The following is a 17,300-nucleotide window of genomic DNA, read 5'->3' as shown; positions in this document are numbered from 1 at the left end:
CGCTGTGGCATGAGGAAAGATGCATCTACACCTCCAGGGATCATGGAGCTCTTCTCTACAAAGAGACGGGATGTATAAAAATAAAGGACCTCAGCTGTGTGACTGTGGAGCTGTAACAGCATTAGGGCAGAGGTAAGCTCAGGCATGGTTGCAGAGGGAGAAGCTTCTGGGCAATCCCATCAGACTGTCACAACCTTTCCCTCTTCCCCACGACAACTGTCCAAGAGGAACAGCTCAGATACGGAAGAGGAAGCAGGCAGGGGGGACAGCCCACAGTTTGTGTCTTTCCAACCTACCTGCCTCCCATTTCATCAAGTCATACACTTCCTCTGCATGCACCAATCCAAATTTCACTTGGTGTCGCTATCAACAGTAAACACAGCGATCTCCCCTGGCAACCAGTGACTCAACCTTCCTAACTTCATAATCGGGGGCAGGGGGGAGATTTCTCGGCTGATTTCTTACCTTGCTGCATAATACCTCTGCACACAGCCCAGGACTCTGGCATCGCCTCGCTCCCCTCCCCCTCCGCCCAGCATGAAAGCTCTGAGGTCTCATCAGCCCAAGAACAACAAAAATAGAAATTATGACGTGCTGTTTAACACGCTCCATCTGCTTTCACAAGCAGTGGTAGCATGGGTGGACAGCACTGTATGCAGGGCCTGTTGCAAGCTTAAATCCAGAGCCATGGACCAAGAGAACGGAACATGCCTCTCTTCCGTACGGGTGAGCAGGGTCTTCTTTCCTGAAGTCGGAGGCTCTAGCAAATCAGAAAGTTCCTTGTTTTGTAGGAAGTTAAGGTGAATCACAGAGCGACTAGAAAAACAGCCTTTGAGTCCTGGCTCCTATCAGGTTCCACTACGGAAAGAAACACAGACTGCTCTTTGCAAGTAATAGCTGGAGGAAACTCAGGGAGCTGAGACAAGGTCAGTAGCTACTCCCGGCCATCCTGAGCTACCTGCATGACTCCCAACTGATCTTACCTGGCTGGTGTCAACCTCCTGCAGTTTGGGAAGGAATGGCTACCTACAGCTTTGCTCAAAATGAGGTCTCTAGGCAATGGCTCAAGCGCCACTCTCTAACTTTGCAAGAGCCACCAAAACAAATCTGTCCCATTACCAATCTAACCCAACCCACAGAAATGGCAAACAAGATGCCGCCTCTTAGGTCAAAAGTAGATGTATTTCCCTATCAGTTGATGAAAAATGGATTTTAAAAACTTATCAGAAAGCAATACCACTCTGAACAAGCTACTCTCAAAGTCTGAAGTCAGGCAGGTGCCATGCTGCCCTGCTTTGTGTCATGGCTAACCCACTTCACTGCTGGATAAAAAGGATGCGATTTTGCCATGCATCGGCTCCTCTGTGGTAACTGCCTACGTGCACACTTCCTTATCCCCTGGGAAGGTAGAAGGTGGGGCAGGGTGACACCTTAGAGACTAACTGGTTCACAGGCAAGGACCTTTTGTAGTCAACCACCTACCTCGTCAGATGCTAGGAATGGACTGGAAGAAAGAAATTATTTTGTATAGAAGGGAAAAGGATGCGGGGAAGGAGGGACTACGCCTAGGAGAGGTCATAAGTGGACTGATCAGATCAATTCAGATGAACAAGGCCTCTTGAGTGACACCACAGTAAATAGCTAGTGCAGGATAAGGTCCATAGTCCCTGCATTCAGCCTGTTTATTCTGTACGGGTGAAGGATACAGAACCAAAATACCCCATCTGTAATCTGCAACTGAAGGCAGAAGGTAAGAAGAGCTTGCCAGAAGTTTTTGCTGCAGGACAGACTGACGTGACCTGCTTTGGATATCGGCAGTCAAAGCCCTTCTAGTGTAAAAAGCCTTCCTCCAGAAGTCCCCAACAAAGTCCAACTCTGCTGCTCACTCTTGTGTAGTCCTCAGAAAAGAATGCACTTTCTTCTGAAGACGGGAGAGGAACAGAGCAGGACTATGCTGCATACTGCAGGTATGCATCTCCACAAGGAACAGGGAAGAGGGGGCAGAAGTCCCCTCATCCAACATCCCTAAAGGGGCAGCATATGACCTACAGTATTGCAGACACAGGACTACAGCTGACTAAGCAGCAACAGCAGATGCATCCACACCAGAAGCCACAGAACTTCTCAGCAGAGACTCAGGGACTTCCAGCACTGGCTCCTAGCTTTCCTGGACGAACAATTTTTAATCCAGAGTGAGTGATGCCACCATTTCTCAAGCACTATTTCAGATACCAATCTCTACAGTACCAACGCTCACAACACTGAATGGCCTCATAACCTCGGCGATTCGTGACCCGCTGCTGGTATCACCTGAAGTGCTGAAACCCCCACTCAGTGCCAAATGCCACCTTGGCATCGATATCAGATACTTCCACTATACAGATGAGGGATTCTGCTATACCTCCACAGGCCGTACCAGAATCTGTTCAGAATTACTTTCCTTTCTCAGCATCAGAAGACAGCGTGAACACTCCTTTTGCATACTCCTCCAAACCCTATTCTGTTTAAAAACCTTTACAAATGAGACAGGAATTCACAAAGCACATTAATGATGTTGGGGCATAAGGGGTCTAAAAACAGCAGCACCCTCAGTACCCACTTCCAGGACTGCTGGCTCCTTTTTCTGAAGCTTTTAAGTAAGGTACCAGGCATAACAGGAGTTTCACCCAGCTAAGGAACAGTCTTCCTCAAATGCTCTGGACAAACACCACAATCTCTACTAGGACCCTTGGAGGCTCAGCCCCACTCTCTGCCCCGCAGGCTCCACATTGACCCCCAACACTCCAACAAGGGGCAAAGAGCAACCTCTGCTAGCAGAGAGCAAAACTCACCCAGGTGTCATTTCTTCATCACCAGATAAAGTCAGTGCTCCTGCATCTGTCCTACCCTGATGATCCCCAGTTTGTTCAGATGTGATGTCAACAGCTCTGGAAGCCCCTGCCAGAGTAACTCAGGAGAAGCCTCAAACTTTAGGACTGCCTCTGACACTCAGTGCTATAGCTTTGACTGGCTATGCCAAACGAGGGCATGCTGAAGCCTGCGCAACAAATCTGGCAGACACCGGCATGCATTCCTCAAGCATCAGAGGCAGCCATCAAACACTACCGGGCAGCCCCATAAGGCTCAATACTTGTACTGTACAAACTTCCAGCTTAGAACTGATTTTCACAGGGGCACAAGAGTAGCCTTTGTACCTGCAAAGAGGATGGAGCTGAACCATTCTCAGTGGTGGCATATGACAGAACAAGGAGCAATGGGTGCCAGTTGCAGCAAGGGAAGTTAAGGTTGGATATTAGGAAAAACTCTTGCACTAGGAGAGCAGTGAAGCACCGGAACAAGCACCCCAGAGAGGCTGTGAAGACTCCATCCCTGGAGGTTTGTAAGACCCGGTTGGGGCTGGTCCTGCTTGGAGCAGGGGGTTGGACTAGATGTGACCTCCTGAGGTCTCTTCCAGCCCTCGCTGTCTGTGATTCTATTACTTTAGGACAGAACGTGCAGGGTTTTAGATGTGGAATTTAAATATTTTAAATCAAATGTGATAGCCCCAGACCCTAAAGAAATATACCAGACAAATGCATAAAAGAAAAGCAAACAGCAAGTGCACCATGAAGGCATACTATACTGAAGGTAAACTACAATGTAACTGTAAAATAAGAAAAAGGATGTGCCTTTGCTCTAGCTTAGGCTCAAGCCACTGGGCTAGATACAGTAATTAATGGATAAAATCCAATGGCCTGTTATTTACAGAGGGTCAGACTAGGTTAGCATGACCTTTAAGTCTATACATCTGTATCTCATTGCAATGATAATGTTAGCAGAGCTGCACATTTAACAGTTCCATTATTTTAGTTTGAAAATATGCTCAAACTATCATTCTTGCTTTTCAAATTGAGGAATCTGTCTGTTTTATGAAACGGTCAATGTCATCACCTCCAAAAACAGACCCAGGGATGAGTCACATTTTACTTAAGGTTAATTTTGAAATGTGGTACCTTTTCAAAAAGTGTTATTTTAAGCTAATCAAGGAATTGATTAAATCAGTTATGAAATAAATCCAAGCAGAAACCTGATGCTATCAGTCTCTTTTTCATTTTTCCCTCTCCCTAACCGTATTATGAGCAGCAATTTCAAACATTTGCTCACTGCACATATTTCTTACATTGATGGCCAAGGCCCTGACATCACCTGCACTTTAGACTAAGGGTATGGAAAAGCAAACAAATCACAGCAAGCAGGGGTGTGGGGCTGATATAGCACATCTGCTGCTAAGTAGTAAGCGCCCACATGCCTGCCCTGCTCCACGGGAAGCTAGAATGGCAAAAGCAGCTTAGCCCCATTTCACAGAGCAGCTGCCATGTTGTAAGCCCCCCACCCCCCACTTTAACTCATAGTGATTTTTTTTGCCCTTGCTTTAAGAGGTATTTAGGCAATGAAGAATAAAGCAGATTAACCTTCTCTGGGCCCTTCGTAGCAAACCCTTTCAGGGTGAACAAATAAATAAGGAATAATGACTAAAATTGATGTTTTAGAAGAGGAACGGCCAGGAGGCAGGGTGCGGGGTCAGAGGGCTACATTGCAGCTTGTTGGGATTGCACTTGACCCAGGTGGGCAGCCAGCGGAGGCTGTCCTGGCCCCTGGGCCCCGCTCACCTGCTGGGTCAGCCCGGGCTGCTGTTCACCAACCAAAAGGGAGGGGAAGGGGAGAACAGCCCCCGATGCCCAGCTGTGGGGAGGAGAAGGGGAAAATGACCCTGTGCAGCCCAACGCAGGACACAAACAGCAGCACTCAGGTATTCGCTTCCCTGGTGTATGTCAGACTGACCACCCTCCTGCCCTTGGGCGCTGTCAACCTCCCAACACACACCACAAGGTTGGAGGAGCTTGTGCCCAGGGCACAAAACCCATTAGTTACGCCTCGGGTCAGCCCCAGCCCAGCAGTCCAGGTCTGGGGCCTGCAAACCCACAGCAAGCATGAGTGAAAAACCCAGAGTGAGACTGGCCCTGTTACTGCCCTTCACCCCCAGAAATACAGCAAGGCACTCCTCATGCGGCCCCCTGCCCCCACACACTGAGCCTCCTGCCCTGGATACCCCCAGTTATGTCCAGACCTGGGTAATCCAATGTCACTGCCTAATCAAAGGAGTCCTCAGTCCTGCTGTACCCCATCATGAAACCAGAATGCCACAGGTTGGTACTGTCCCAGAGCCAGCCCACCGAGACCTGAGGGTGCCACCCAGCTAGGCCATGAGGGTGAGTGGGGCAATCCCATTAAGAGGGTTCCCACTGCAGGTGCTGCCTAGCATGGGGGGGCAGGCTGTTCCAGGGGATCCCAGGGGCACCTCCCCGGCAGCCTCTGGTAGTGTCTTTTACACTGGATTTAATGAAGGGCTCCAACAGATTATATGAATTTAGGGAAACAAATTAATGTGAACATACCCTTAACATTAAAGCAGCAGATGCTCAAAATATCCCTTAGAGAATAAAATGTAAAGTCTGAAGGGTGATAAAGATTAGCAGAAAAAAAGTGTCTATTATAAATCCTCAGTTGTAATTTCAACATTGTCTTCATTTAAATTTCAACTGCTGTGTTTAAAACACAAAAACATCTCAGGATACCACGATATAGAGTCCGGTAAAAATACATCACTTGTATATCAAGGCCCAAACCTGAATATGAATGTCAAATATCCCAATTATTTCACATGATAGAATCACACTTACTCAAACATTTTGTAAAGCTGAACATTCCCTATATTCACACTGATCTGCTCCCCATATTGGGGATCAGGAAGTAATTTTACCCCTGCTCACGCTGGTACAGATTGTGGGGGTTTTGCCTTCCTCTGTAGCAGGGGCACAGCCTTTTCCTGGGATCTCTCAAGCATATATTATAACCTTGCAAAAGCAGGAGGTTTGCCGCCACAGTCCCCCTGCTTTACCTGTGGCAGGTTTGGGCACTGTCTGCAGTTGGGCCATGGTTGACTGTGTAGTTCTGTTAATAGTTCAGACAATAGATTTGTATGGGATGGTTTAGATAGGGATGATCCTGGCTCAGGGAGGGGGCTGGACTAGATGTCACCCCTGGAGGGGTGACCCCCTCTATGATCCTGAGATGTGCTGACCACCATAAATCGCACTGACACTTAAGAGTATACTCAGCACTTCTTTGGACTAGACCACTACAAGAATTTGCAACTTCAAATATCATTTTCTCTTAAAGTTAACTTAAAATTTTGTTTCACAGCACATGCTATGGGCAGAGGCACAGCATGCTCCAGCAGCACCTGGGGCAGAGGGCTGACCATGGGAGAGGGAGGAGGGAGAGGGAAGTTGCTGGGTGGGGGCAGAGTATTACCCCAGCTCTCTCCTCACTTGGGCGGCAGCTCCTGCAGCTGTAGTAGCCTGTGCTCATGCTGCTGCAGTCGAGGAGCAGGCTTAGAAAGGGGCACCAGAATGCCCCCAACACTCTGGGCCCCGAAAGTCATTGCTATGGCAGGAGCAGCCCTGCACTGCCCAGCAATAAAGCTGGGCAGCCCTGCGGTCTCTAGCGTATCAGGGGAGGGGCTGAGCTGAGTGGCACCCCTCCCTGGGACTTTTGCCACAGAAGGCACAGCACCACACCCAGTAGGGTATTGTGGAGGGCGGGGTGGGCAATGAATAGGGCACCCGGGCAGCCCGTACTACAAGGCTGGTGCAACCTGCATGCAGCGAGCATGCCCTTCACTATAGAGTGCAGGGCTTCTATGGCTAGGAAGCGCAGAGCTTTGCCAGCTGTAGCAAAGGGAGCAGGGAATGGGGTGGAGGGCAGTTCTGATGCCCCAACTATGTCAGCACCCGCAGTGGGTGCCCCACTCGCCCACCCTAGTTACTTGCTGATTATGGCTACAAAAAAGAGAAAGAAAAGAACAATGATCTGCTCTAAGATCAGACCATCTCCTTTTGATATTATTAATAGAAAACCTCCAAAATATGATGCCCAAGTGTCTTCAGCACAGCTAAAATAATTCCTAAATGACATCTGAAAGAGCTGGTTAGCTTCATTACTGCTTTTCAAAACCCCCATGGCTTCTAAATCTCACTCTGCCACTACGAACAGCCACAAAGGTAAGGACAGGGAATGGGAAAGGGAAAGAAAGAATATAAGAAATACTATAACAGATCAGACCACTGACCTATTTCAGTCCAGTATCATGTCTCAAAGCAGCTAGTGCCAGATGCTTCAGACTTTGATGAAGGAAACCCCACAGTGATGGAATAATCTGCCCAGAGAGGAAGTTTCTTCCTGAATCCCATGTTACCTTAGATACTCTGCATGCTCCCTCACACTGTCAGATGAGGATGTTTTTGTCACCTATATTAATACCCAACTCTTTTCTGATTTTTAGCTGATCTTGTAGCATGGAGGCCCACAGGCTAAACACACGCTGTATAAAGGTATAAAGCATTTTTTATTTGGCATCTTGCCGTTCCAATAGATTTCCCTTGGGCCTTTTATTATTAAAGATGGTATGCAGAAATGTCTATGAACAGTCTCCTTACCACTCATTATTTAGTACATTTTTGGTGTGCACTTTAACTGTTTTTATTTAAACTACATAGTTGTGTCTGTTTTAGATACCTCCTCATGTACATGTTTTACTAGCCAGAAATATACGAGGCAAAAATCTGTTTGGTGATCGCTTTTATTGGACTAATTGTACAATTAGTCCCAACTATGCACTGAGTCCAATAGAAGATATCACCAAAAATTCCCCTATTTGCTCACGTATTTGCTCATCTTTCTTTTAAAAATAAGTCACTCCACCAAAACTGGGGTCCATGTCTTAAGTGGGGAAGCTGCTTTTCTGCTCTGAAAGAGAAGCAGGGAGACGCTGTGCTCCAATGACTGTCAACGGCTGCCACTTCTCTCTGGCCCAGCAAGCAGCACTGTACTGTTAACCCTTTCATTTTGGCTGAGAAGCCAAAAGCTGCTACCAATTCCCCGGTACCTATGAGGGCTAGCACTGTAGCTTGTGCCTGAAGCAGCCGCTGAGCAGGCTGAGGGTGAGCAAGCTGCTGCATGCAGTCAGCCATGCCCAGGGAGTGGGGGTGGAGAGGGGAGAGAAAAACACTTGGGTTTTTTTATTTACATACTGTCTTCCAAAGAACTATGCGCATGTCTTATTTTGAGGCATGCAGTATGCCAGAAAATACAGTATCCTTACATCTCTCACTATGTTTCAAGTAACTCCAACACACATCTCTAAATCCCTTCTATTTATACTGTATCTGCTCTGAGAATACTGGGGCAAGGGCTGAATCCTGGATCAACAATGAGATGTTATTACTTTACTTAATGGTAATCTGCATCTCCAACATTGTTTTTCACTTCTACCACAGTTTTACCAAGCTGTCCATGACAGTGCCAAGTTCTTTTTCCCCCACAGAGTGCCTATGGTTTCAAACAAACCAAGAGCAAAAATGTTGCTTCTAATATTCTTTTTATTTATCAACATTCAATTTGAGCTGCCATTGTGCTCCCCAGTCACCTAGCTTTATTAGCTCCATTTAAGCTCCTTTGTCACACTGCCTAATGCAAATAGCCTTGATTATCTGAAATTCTGCCAAATCATTAACTCCCTCTTCCCACCAATAAGTTAATGTATTAATGCCACTAGTGCCGGTACAGATCACTGGTTCTCGCTGATAAGCTTTTGCCATTTACAAGAAAATTGTTTTCTGCCTAGCAGCCAATTTCTAATCCGTAAGAGGACTAACTTTTTGCCCCGTGGCTGTTTCCTTGAATAGCTTCTTGTGAAAAATCTGTCAGAAGCTAACGGAAAGTCCAAGTCCAATTTCTTCTCCTTTAGCCACTCATTTACTGACAGACTAAAAAAATAGAAAATATATTTGAAACAATATCAGAAGCAACAGGCACAGCTTCTCTAAACAAATACTGTCTTCATTCAGATGTCCTATAAACAGCAGTTGCAAATCTCCCAATGATAAGCAAGCGGAAACTGTGCAGACGAGCACGGCCAGAGACATGGCTGCCTTCTATGGAAGGGAAGGAGCCAAACATCCTCTCCCCATCTCCTCCTCTAAGAGGAGGACCAACAAACAGAAGCTAGAAGGCCACAAGCAGATGTAAGAGAGGACAACAGCAACCGCAGCAGCCACCTCTTCACTGAGGAGTAAAGACTAATTAGTGACAAAATTGATTTAAGGCCCCAAACCGACTGAAATACAAGGTGACAGAACTAAGTGGCAAACAGAAGTGACACCCTAGTGAGGAACAACTGATTTTGTAAGAGGAAGCAGTGGGCAGAGCACAGATGTGCCAACAAAAATTAAACACAAGTGCTCTGTGGACATGATGCCACAAGTATTTTTCAACAGCTTTGAAGACTTAATCCTTAAACTTGCAAGTACCAGTTCTGCTTCCCAAGCCATTTTTCTATCGTTCATTTGCCTCCCCTTCTTCAGCAAAGCTCATTTACCTGTAATCCCCAGATCACACTTAGTGCCCTTCCGCAAGATGTGCTGCCCTACAACCCTCTGTTATAGTAGCCAAAAGTGAATAAATAATTGAATTTTTTTTGTTAATAACTCAGGTACTTCCCCCTTAAATTCTTTTAGAACTCATAAATGTGTACCATCTGGTCCAGATGAGCTGTCATCATTTAATGTTCATTCTCCTAGCGGCATGAGCAGGTTAAAATTGAGTTCTCTTTTACAGTACGAAATTTGTAATGAAGCTATGCCCAAAGACCCAGTCAGGATTAAGGCCCCATTGTGCCACACTGAACAAGTGTTTCAGGAAGAAATAGCCCATACCCTGAAGAGCTCACAATCTAATTGGAAATACGATCTAATGAGAGGGTGTCACAAACAGCAGGCGAGAGGACAGGATAAGAGGGAAAATGGGACCACACTGCTGCAGAGATCTGTGCCATAGTGGCCCCTGAAACCTCAAGTCAAAATCCGGACTCTTAGCTGTGCTGAGCAGTGTACAGACGACTAAAGAAGGACAGCCCCTACCCTGTCCTCTTGCTATGCACAGCACAAGTCTATAGCTTTGAAGCATTTAAAAGGATTTGTACCTTTTATGCTTAAAGTAGATATTCTGGATTGAGCTTCAACATCAAATGTATTAGCCACCTACAAGTCAAGCCGACATGAAAGCCACTCTGCCCTTTTGCTTGCTTTTTTCCCAGCAACTGGAAATGGAGGTGGTGAGCTCATCCTCAACTTCCACATCAGGCTTTAACTTAAAGGTTTTGTCGTTGGTCTGCAGGTGTCTGGTGAAGGTTCAAAACAAGTGTACAAGACTAAATGGGGGCAAAGACGAAAGATAATGAGAGGGGTGTATTTCGAAAAATAGAGCGTTGAAAGAAAAAAATGATTTAGGGGGGAAGAGGGAGAAGAAAAGAGAATCCAAAAATACAGGCTAAGGGGAAACAAAAAACATAATATAAAGAAAGACACAATACCAAGTGGAAGGAAAGCAAAGGAAATGAAGGAAACACTGAAGCAACTCAGGAAAAGACAGAGTTTGATTTGTAGAAAGGAAAGAGAGGAGGATGCCAAGAAGGAAAGAAAGATATAATAAAACTAAATCAAAATGTTAGCAGTTAAATTTTTAATAACTATTAAAATTATTAAATGGAGAACCCAGTGCAGAGTAAACAGCTGTTTTAAACTGCATGGAAAAAGAGTTTGGGAAGGTGACCAGGAGGCTTTTCTTGTGCAAAGGGCACAAAATACACTTTAAAGACTACTACTGTACCATCCTCTGTCAGGTAGAAGTTGGGTCCAAGTGAGGTGAGGTTAGAATAAACTGATATACTCCCTCCCTGTGATCTCCTCCAGCCTCCAAGTCTCCTGAGATGCTGAGAGGAGAGAGCCAAGGAAGCAACCCCACTATGGCACCAGCCTCCAATTTTGTACTCTCTTTTCAGTAAATAGCTCCCATGTGTGCCTCTGCCGCTGCCTAGCCAAACAAAGCAAGACTAAATCTGTCCTAATACCTATCAGTTTCACTGCTGTCCAAGGGGTCCTGAAGAACAGCAAAGAAAATGGACAAGACAAGCCTGTTTTTCCTCTCCTCTCGTTTGACAACACTAGGAGGAGCAGCTGCCACACTCACTAGGGCCCCAGGCTCAACACAATCTTGCGTGGGTGATTTGGTTCAAGTTTGGGAGGTCTTCTCCGCAGTCACAAGTTAGAAAACTGTCCGCTCCCCATCCCCCTCCCAATATTTACATTCTGTAGAAGTTAACGACACTTGCTGGAGGAAGTTTCCTCTTTGCACAGACAGATCGATTTTTCAAGCTCTACCTACCTGGCTTAAACAACCTCTTGAACTTTGCCATTTAGCCACGCTGTTCTTTTCTCTTGCCTTCCTGTTTCCTCTCCGGTAGAGGCGAGATCGTCTCAGACATGTGACGTGCAATTGCATAAAGGTTGTAATCCACCGTTCACATTACAGGAGTATTTGGGGCTCCGCTGTCCCAGGCGCTGGACAAACGCAACGTAAATGTGGTCCTTTTTCACAGGCGGATGCAAAGACAGGAAATCACCAAGACGCAGGGAGTATATAAGTCAGCAGTCACAGTTCACCAGCTGCATAGCCACCATGCTCAGTCTACATATTTTAACTTCCTCACATTTGCCATTAAGTTCTTTCATACCAGCTTCTTCATTTTACTGAACCCCGCTTCACTAAGGCTTAGTACACAGGACCTAGTTTTTCCTATCAATCTTCCCATAATAAAACAAGGGCCTCAGCTGCATTCTGGTCATAACTACCTAAAGGTTCATTAGAGCTACATAATGGCTGCACTATTTAGGAATAAAATGTGCTTTTCTTCTTCTCTGTAAAACTTACCACACAGAGGAGGAGTCGTTTACAGCAACTGTGTCACTCCCAGCCTGCAGGCAAGGTCTACTTATTTCATGCATGTATATCGTCTGCATGAGAAGTTCAGATGCTGCAAAACTTCTGCTTTCGTTTTAAAAAAACAAAAAAGATTCTGGCTGTGACAGGTACCCTGTAACCATGGAGTGAGTAAAACTGACACACGAGCGCCTGTTGGACTTTGCAAACAGACAGTGCTCAAAATAATAGGTCTGAACATTACCACCCCACTTTCCCATACATTTTAGAAGGGTGTTAAACTCTACAGATGATGACAGCATCAAACATTGATACTAACTATTTAATGGCTGAGTTAGCAGGTCAAACAAAAGAGAGAAGGAAAGGATAGAAAATGGGAAAGGAAATAGAAAGTATAGAAAGAGAAAGAGGAAAAGAGGGGCCTGGAAAAAGCGTGTTTAATAAAAGACAGTATATTTTCCCCACTTCATGCCACTCAATTTACCACAAAAGTAACTAAATTAATTACCAATGATGAGACATACTCCATCCTTAATCCATATACAGGCCTATTGACAGCAGTAGGAAACTCGCAATGAAAAATACTTCCGAGTCTAATCTAAAATTGATTCCCCAATTTATATACCATAATTCAAAACAGAATTCAAGCCTCTCCACAGTACAAGCAGGGCATGCAAGCCAAAGGTAAGAAACGGAGAAACAGCTTCTCCCGACTGCACCTCGAAATTCAACCAGCTTCACTCAACTAATCACAATCCATCATCAATATGACTTTATTAGCTGACATCTCCCTCAGCATTAGCCTTTCCTTTTCCTGACCCTGCCAGCTGAAAGTAAAACCCTGCCAGCAGGCCTGTATTGTAATGACACGGGGCTTGTATTCACAGAACTCCTCTTCACTCAGAAATTGTATCCGATAAGATCCCACAGGAGCTTTGATTACAGTTCTGCTCCGTACGTTGACCTCCCTGCACCCTTTGTGAGTAAGTGCTAAGCATGTCATTCCACTGGGTTTCATAAGACCCACAAGATCTTCTTCTATTTCTACACATTCCCGTCCACTTTTGTTCTTAAGCTCCTTACACTGACATGCTGCTGGCCCTTGCAGCTCCAAAATGTTGTCCTGGAGGCCAGCTGTGACGAGAATAAAATATATATTCAATTAGGAATTGCAATTTTTTACCCCAACCCATGTCCTGGAATTTTTAAACTTAAGGATTTTAATCAAGCCAGTCATCTTCCTCAGCAGCCAGGAAAGCTCTGAGCAGATGCTGCCCCTCGAGCCGCTCGGCAGATCGCCCACTAGCCACCTGCTGCATCACCGGGGAGGGAAGAGACTCGTACTGGATGTTATTCTGTTCCCTCCTTACCTGATGGGTTGCGGAAGCCCTGGGGAGAACAGGACAGAACTTGACTGAATATACCTGACCCCATATCAGCATACGGCAAAGACAGCTTCCTTCCCACGCGCGCAGAACCAAAACTAAATACTTCCCAGGTTCAAGTCTAGGCTCCAGCAGCTGATCCCAGCTTGGCAGCTAGAGTGCAGCTTAGTCCAGCCAGCTTCTCACTCAACACCTGCACAAGAAGGTGCAGGGAAAGGGGTGGAAGAGCCAAGTACTGATGACACCTTGACCCCCTCTGGGAATTCCTCAACACTGGGGACCTGCAGATGGTCTTTGTTCCTTCCACACAAGGAAGGGTTGACGCCCAGACTACACCCCTAAGCAAGAAATAAAGGCAGCCCCCTTAACGTGGGCTCCAGCCAAAAATATTGGGCTTTAATTCATACAAATTTGGTCTAAGCATGCACCTATTTTCAACTCTTTTCTGATGCTCTCACTTCTCTCAAGTATATATCTGTGAACTTCACCCATCCCTCTTGCAGCACACCTAACTTCTAGTCCTCACTGCAGGATGCAGAGTTACCTCAGATGATGAATTCCCTCAACCCAAAATGATTCAAAACCCTCTTCAACACCCATCCCCATTACACAGCTCCTAGTTTAAAACGAATCTCCCCAGAAGTTGGTGCAACTTTCCATTCTAGCAGTCCAATATTTCTTTGACTAAGGGGAATTCATCCTTTTTACTAGGCTCTCCCTTCCCCAGTAAGTTTCACCAGTACTTAATAAATTAGCCAGAGCTTCTGGCCAGGATTTTATCATGAGGCCCCCAAGGCAAAGACACACTTTATCTTTTCAACCTTCATCTGCATATTCTTTAATGAAGTATAAAGCAAGCAAAGAAGTCATCAGAAAAAATACCCAACATTGCACACGGTGAAAAGCGAAAACCAAGCTATCGATTTCAAAGAATCTTGCTCTGATCCAGTCTTCCCTCTTTCTTCTGCACCCTTGTTTATTATTAGTGCCGTTTAAATAAAGACATGATCTATACGGGCTCATGTTGACAATCCAAATATAAGCCAACATGCCATGGCATCAAAATCAGTGTCTTTGGGCATAATTACACTGCTGCTACTAGATTTTCACTACCACATTTTTTTTTAAATCAGAAGAACCACGAAAAGAAAAGGTTATTTTTATAATTTTTTCTGATACTGTAAAAAACAGCTCCATTAAGATCCCAAACCTGCAACAGCATGCACATTACAGGGCAGGGCCATGCAATCAGAATTTGCTCCCTTGCTCTCGAGAATGATTTCACAAAGAAATTAAGTTTCGGTTTCAACCTCCCATTTGGTTAATAAAATGTGCACAGCATTTAAAATCATGAAAAATACCTTAACGCCCTTTTAACTGGTCTCAATTTCTCTATTTCACTTCCTGCTTCTCTCTCTACTACAAAGCAAGGCTGTCAAATTGGGAAAGAAAAAAAACTTACATCAGATTTGTCAAGAAAGACAGTCTTCCTGTCAGCTCAAAAGCTGCGGCCACAAACTGCCTTGCTATAGATCCCACCATTTCTGTATCGTCACAGACGCGATACACGAATGTTATGTCATATGTACGATACCTGTCAAAGTCCTCGTTCAGATCTGAACTCTGTCAATTAGACTCTCTCGGGCATCCGAATCAGACCGTAGCACAGCGGTAGACTCAAAACCTAGCTTCCCCTCATTTCTACCAGGAAATAACAGAAGCATTTTTCTATTCCAAAAAAAAAAAACTCATCAAGAGCCCAACAGGTCAAAGTGCTTTTAACGCCATTTGAAATCTCTAGGTTGCAATTTACCGATTGTGTTTGCACCCGGGAAGGGGCAAGGCACCCCAGGGTGCTGCAGCACCCCGGTTGAGATCGCTGCCGGACCAGCTCCAGCAATTCACCGATCGGTATGAGTCAGAAAAGGCAGGGCCTCGCGGGCCGCAGCTCCTCTCTCGCCCTTCTAGAGGAGCCCTGAAAAAGCAAGCTTCAGTTTCACTTACTCCAGCACCAGGCGAAACGGCCTCAAACGAGCGACACCGCGACTTCGGACATGGAGGGATGCTGCAGCTCGGGGCAGACTAAAGACGTCAAAGAGTAAATAGCAATAATGGCATTTCCTCGTTCGAAAGGCCACGAATCTCGGCACCAACCAGCTACTGGAAACAAATAAAGCGCTACCAACAACGTGCTCTCATCACCTGCAAGTTCACTGTGGTTCTTGACAAGAGTCTGCCCATCTCCCAATGCCTTGAAAACACCCCCCCAAAACCCCGAATCCTCCTCGTGCTCTCCTTCTGCCAGGCAGCTAATGTGGAGTCAGCCCGAACGAAGGCCGTGTAGACGGGCACCTGCGCAGGATCACGGCGTGGAAAGCGGGGGGTTACGCGGCGAGCGGACAAGCTGTCGGGGGAGGGGAGGTCCCTCAGGAGACACGGCTGACACGCACCTGTGCACGCGGATGAAGGTGTGTATATGTGTGTGTGTGTGTGTGTGTGTGTGTGTGTACACGTATGCAGAGGGAGCGAGGTGAGCGCAGCAGCTGTCACCCCCGTGGTGGACTCATGCGGAGACGTGGGGGTGCAACGGGTCCGTGCGCGTGTGGGCCCACGGGCCGGACCCACTGACGGGAGGGCAGCGCTCGGGCCCACGGAGGGGACGGACAACCGCGCGCGGCCCAGCCGGGACGGACGGACGGACGGGACCGGGCCTGTGTGGGGAGGGAGGGGAGAGGGCCCGCGCTCAGCCCGGAGCCGGCCGGGGCCGGCCGGGGGCGGGGCCTGGGTAAGGGGCGGCGCTCCTGGCGCCAGGGGGTGGAGCCACGGACCCGTTTCCACGCCGTGGGGCAGAGCGGCCGTCGTTGCCCTCTGCGGTGGGGCTGCCTTGTCCCCGGCCCCGGTCCCGGCCCTCGTCTTCTGTGCGGCTGCCTGGGCCCTGCTTGTCTCGGATTTCCACTCAGCCCCACTTCGGGATGAAACAAAAGTAACCCAAATTCCACATTTTTCCGTGATCAAAATGAAACGCCGCTAATATCGATAGATCCCGAGATAGATATACTGACTGCCTGGTTTTTCACCGGTCACAGATGGTAGCAATTTTACCAAAAAATTACTTCTATTTTGTAGTTTTCTTGACAAAAATGTGATTTTTTTTAAATTGTTTTTTGACCGGTCAAAGGCGATTGCAATTTTACCACCCAAAATTACACTTTTTGCAGTTTTCTTGACAGATTTGATTTTTCTTTATTGTTTTATGACCCGTCAAAGATGATAGCAATTTTACCAAAAAAATTACTTCTATTTTGTAGTTTTCTTGACAAAAATGTGATGTAGTTTTTATTGTTTTTTGACCAGACAAACATGATAGCAATTTTACCCCCAAATTACACTTTTTGTAGTTTTCTTGACAGAAATTTGATTTTTCTTTATTGTTTTTTACCTGCTCAAAGATTATAGCAATTTTAGTGCAAAATTTACTTTTATTCTGTAGCTTTCTTGACAAAAATATATATATTTTTTTTTATTTTTTTTTTTTATTTTTTTTTTTTTAGGCAGACAAGGTTCCTTGGGTGAATTTGCTATCTTTTATTAGACCAACCCAAATAGTTGGAGAATAGTTATTAAGCAAGCTTTCGGGTTCAAAACCCCTTCGTCAGGCTAAGGAAGTGTCAGCAGTTGGTGTGTGCTCTATTGTTTTTGACCAAAGACAATAGCAATTTTACCCCCCAAAATTACATTTTTGGTAGTTTTCTTGACAGAAATTTGATTTTTTTAATTGGTTTTTGACCGTGCAAAGATGATAGCAATTTTACCCCAAAAATTACTTGTTTGTTTGGTTGGGGCGTTTTTTGTTTTTTGTAGTTTTCTTGACAAAAATGTGATTTATTTATTTATTTATTTATTTGACTGGTCAAAGATTATAGCAATTTTAACCCGCACTTTACATTTTTATTCATAGTTTCATAGTAGCTCGGGTCAGGAGGGACCTGAACAGACCATCTATAATGACTCCCTGCCACAGGCAGGAATGAATGCTGG

At 45.8% G+C, this 17,300-nt stretch overlaps 1 protein-coding gene across 1 annotated transcript in view; it reads right to left on the bottom strand.

Moving 5' to 3' along the window:
• PPP6R2 (protein phosphatase 6 regulatory subunit 2) overlaps nt 1-15,421 on the bottom strand; it is a 154,817-nt gene extending 139,396 nt beyond the window's left edge. The window contains exon 1 of the mRNA XM_025215448.1: nt 15,267-15,421. The gene's annotated coding sequence lies outside the window, so the exon portion shown is untranslated. The remainder of the gene's footprint in view (nt 1-15,266) is intronic.
• Between the last annotated feature and the right edge of the window lie 1,879 nt (nt 15,422-17,300).

The sequence above is a fragment of the Alligator sinensis genome, unplaced genomic scaffold (genome assembly GCF_000455745.1).
Source record: "Alligator sinensis unplaced genomic scaffold, ASM45574v1 scaffold1083_1, whole genome shotgun sequence".
NCBI classification, from domain to species: Eukaryota; Metazoa; Chordata; order Crocodylia; family Alligatoridae; genus Alligator; species Alligator sinensis.
The sequence above is the reverse complement of the archived record's forward strand: the minus strand, read 5'-3'. Positions and strand labels throughout refer to the sequence as shown.